Source organism: Heptranchias perlo, chromosome 20, assembly GCF_035084215.1.
Source record: "Heptranchias perlo isolate sHepPer1 chromosome 20, sHepPer1.hap1, whole genome shotgun sequence".
Classification (NCBI taxonomy): Eukaryota; Metazoa; Chordata; class Chondrichthyes; order Hexanchiformes; family Hexanchidae; genus Heptranchias; species Heptranchias perlo.
The window spans coordinates 4,557,067-4,561,482 of record NC_090344.1 but is presented as its reverse complement, the minus strand read 5'-3'; the positions used below and the strand labels follow the sequence as shown (position 1 = coordinate 4,561,482).

The window sequence follows — 4,416 nt, the reverse complement described above, 5'->3', positions numbered from 1 at the left end:
TTATTTCGTGCTTTTTCTTTCTGCCTCCAGCACCTTTGTCTGTATCTTGTTTTTGTTCTCTCATGTGTCTCTGCTGGATGATCCACAATTCAGACCCGCCACTTCTTCCAGCTTTGTCTTCCTTCCACAATCATGGTCCATTTCATTGAGACTTTACTGCGGCCTTGCTACTCCAACATTCACTTTCACATTGTTATGCCTTTTAGTTTGCTCCACATCGACCGCTGTTCCGAGTGGACACATGTCCCGTTCGCATCAATGTTCATTTGTGCCTTGAAACCAGTCTTGTGACATGGGGGATGTTAACTGAAGAACTGGGTTTTGTTTTCATGGTCGTTGGCGCTTTTCCCCGAGCAGTTGATGTGCGGGAGAGACGGGCGGCGCTGCACAGCTGCGAATAACGGCTGAAAGGTGCACTTTAGCAATCTGGGCGGTGCAGTCAGGTCGGAAATGTTCCGCTTGATCTTACCAGGTCTGTGGAAATGTCCGATTGAAAAGGAATGAGGAGAAATGAAAAGAGCGGCAATGGTGAAAAAGTGTCGATTACAGGAGATTGGCCCTGAGCGAAAGGTCCTTTGAAAGTTCGGCGCGGAGGGGATTTTATTCGGAAACAGCAGACTTTAAGCACCTGAGGAAAGTGAAGTGCGAGCTGCGTCCTTGGGTCAAATTGGGTGTTTTCAGGAAAACAGCCATTGTGAAATCACAAAAAATGAAAACAGAAAATGTTGAAAACGCTGAGCAGGTCAGGCTGCACCTATGGAGAAAGAACCAGAGGGAACGTTTCAGGTCTATGACCTGGATCATCAGAACTGAAGGATTTGCCATGTGCGTGAGTAACTTCGCTGTCTAAGATGCTGGCTTCCATCTCTGAATTATGTAGGCTTGAATCTTACTGCTGCCAGAATTTGTAGAGTTTTTCATTTTGGCCGCGTCACCAAAAACCCTTCTTTGATAAGAAGTGCTTTTCCGCTTTGCTGGTTTAAACCTGTTTGCACAATTCAGCAGAGTCTGGATTGCCACCCAACTGTTTCTTAGACGGAGGTGTTGGGACTGTAAGGTGTGATCTCGGTGAAGGATCAATCAATGTGCACAATGGCGCCCTGGTGAACAGAGTCCCTCTTATAGTCAGTATAATATAAAAGATATGTACCATAATTATGAATTTCTTCTTTGCATCACACTAAGATTTATTATCAGGGAATGTACATGAGCAGGTCGATTTACGTCACGCTCCGGTCGCTTTGCATCGCCTCCGACAAATAGAATAGAATCAAAGAAAGGTCACAGCACGAAAAGAGGCCATTCGGCACATCGAATCCGTGCCGTCTCTCTGCAAGTTCAATCCAGATAGACCCACTCCCCCACTCTATCCCTGTAGCCCTGTATTTTCATTCGTTTCAAATACTTATCCAGTTCCTTATTGAAGACAATGTTTGAATCTGCCTCCACCACCCCCTCGGGCGGTGTATTCCAGAACCTAAACACTCGCTGTGTGGAACAGTTTTTCCTCATGTCACCTTTGGTTCTTTGGCCAAACACCTTAAATCTATGTTCTCTGGTCCTTGAACCTTCCGCCAATAGGAACTGTTGCTCTCTATCTACTCTGTCCAGATCCTTCATGATTTTGAATACCTCTTTCAAATCTCCTCGTAACCGTCTCTTTTCCAAGCAGAACAACCCCAGCTTCTCCAATCTATCCATGAAACATGTAGCCCTCATCCCTGGAATCATTACAGTAAATCTCTTCTGTTGGGATTTGGTATTAACATCGCCAAACCCCCACCATCAACATACCAGTGGTTATCATTAACCAGAAACATAACTGGACCAGCCACATACATACTGTGGTTACAAGAGCAGGTCAGAGGCTGGATATTCTGAGCCAAGTCACTCACCTTCTAATTCCCTAAAGCCGTTCAACCATCTACAAGGCGCAAGTTGAGTGAGTTGGAAGACTCATGTGATGGCCATCGACCTGAAACGTTAACTCTGTTTCTCTGTCTCAAGATTCTGCCTGACCTGCTGAGGATAAACACATTTACAGTTTTCATTTCAGGTTGGCAACATAGCCAGTATTTTCATTTTGAATAAAGGAGCTTTCGCTTATTGCCGCATGCGACGAGGTGGCCGAGAGGTTAAGGCGATGGACTGCTAATCCATTGTGCTATGCACGCGTGGGTTCGAATCCCATCCTCGTCGTTATTGTGTTTAAGTTTTGTTTCTCTCATTCAGTCCACCCAGAAGATCTGGTCAAAGTCCCATCCTTCTCGAAACGGCAGACCGTGGGTATTGCATTGTTTGCTGAAATCAGCTCCAGTTCCTTCCAGGAAGGTGTTGAGATTGTATGGTCGCGAAGTATCAGATTGTACATTGGTGTCATTGTAAAAAGAGTAAATCTTATGGTCAACGTAAGAGAAACTAATGGACCATAATGAAGATTTATGACCGGATCATTCCGTGTCTGTTTCCGTTAAAAAGGGACGTACTGTTAGTCCCGGATCATTCCGTATCTGTGTCTGTTTAAAAGGGGTGTGGTGTAAGTCCCGGATCATTCTGTGTGCGTTTTACCCTATTTTCTTGATACCTTTTTCCTTCTGAACTGAAATGACGATCTTCTCTCGAGAAGAAGGTTCACCGCCTGCTTCGGGCAACTGGTAGGAAAAATAACAAAACTGATGAGACCAAGTTCATTCTGCTGGGCTTCCATTCCAATCTCCGCACTCTATCCCCCATTCAGTCCCACCCCCGCCTGGACATTGTAAGCTGCGATATTCATGAGGGAATGGAGAAGCCGAATATCACGGTTATAATTTCCTTGGTTGCTCAACACTGAATAGCATCAACTGCAATGATTCAGAAGGTAATCATAGAATCATAGAATCTTACAGCACAGAAGGAGGCCATTCGGCCGTCGTGCCAGTGTCGGCTTTTTCGAAGATCTGTCCAAATTAGACCCACACCCCAGATTTTTCCCCATAACACTGCAAATTAATCCTCTTCAATTATGTCCAATTGCCTTTTAAATGATCCCATGGAATCTGCTTCCACCATCCTTTCAGGAAGTGCGTTCCTGATCTTAACAAACCCTCTGTGTGAAAATAATTCTTCTCAATTCCCCTCTAGTTCTTTTGCCAATTATTTTAAATCTGTGATCTCTGGTTACCGACCCACTTACCAGAGGAAACAGTTTCTCCCTACTTGCTCTTTCAAAACCCCTCATTATTTTGAATATCTCTATTAGGTCTCCCGTTAACCATCTCTGTTGTAAGGAGAACAATCCCAGCTTCTCCAATCTCTCCGCATAACTGAAGTCCCTCATCACTGGTGTCATCCAGGTCAACCTGCTCTGAATCCTCTTCAATGCCTTTTCATCCTAAAGTGTGGTGCCCAGATCTGTTCAATGTACTTCAGCTGAGGCCTAACCACTGATTTGTAAGGATTAGTATGATTTCCTTTTTTTTTGTATTCAATGCCCCTGTATACAAAGCCAAGTATCCCATAAGCTTTCTTAACCCCCTTATCAACTTACCCTGTTTTATGAATATGAACCCGCAGGCCCCTCTGCTCTTAGAACCCCCCATAAATTGTTCCATTTAGATTATACTGCCTCTCCATGTTCTTCTTCCAAAAGTGCATCACTTCACACTGATCGGCGTTAAATCTGTCACGTGACCGCCCATTTCACCAGTCGATCCATCTCATCCTGAATTCTGCTATTATCTTGCTCACGATTTACTACGTTGCCAAGTTTTGTATCATCCGGAAACTTCCAAATTGTACTCCCCTTTCCCACATCCAAGTCATTTATATGTAACAAGAAAAGCAATAATCCTAATACCGACCCCTGGGGGATTCCACTGCATATTTCTCACCAGTCAGAAAAAACATCCGTTCACCACTAATCTCTGCCTCCTATCCCTTAGCCAATTACTTGCCCACGTTAACACCGGCCCTTTAATCCCACGTGCTTCTAGTTTTCGAATAAGTCTGTTATTTGTTAATTTCTAAAATGTGTCCTGAAAATAACTGTAACCCCGTAATTTTATTGTTAAACAATGAGAATACAGATATTAAGACCGAACGATAGATCGGGTTCATTCCCATTACCCGAAGGTGTCGGGACCCGAGGAGGTGAAAACCCATCTGGGTTTATATTTCCCGAAAACGGAGACTGAAAATAGCAAAACTCATCCCATCGAAATCCAACAATTGGACGAAGAACCGACAGCCTTTTCCCATCCCGGGTTTCCAGACCTGGCCGTTGAAGGAAGCCTGATAAGTCCATTAGGGAGCAACACCGAAAGTGAAGAAACGCAGACAGAGATAGAGAGATACATGCAAAGAAAAATAGTATAAATCTCCAATTCTGTGATTGAGCAGAATTTAAGCTGCAGCTTAAAGGAAATTCGTCTCATG

The 4,416-nt window shown here is 44.1% G+C and overlaps 1 non-coding gene across 1 annotated transcript; it reads left to right on the top strand.

The window, feature by feature from the left end:
- Positions 1–2,117: 2,117 nt before the first annotated feature.
- On the top strand, positions 2,118–2,199 carry trnas-gcu (transfer RNA serine (anticodon GCU)). Its single transcript has one exon. It is a non-coding gene; the product is annotated as a tRNA-Ser (tRNA).
- The last annotated feature ends 2,217 nt before the right edge of the window (positions 2,200–4,416 follow it).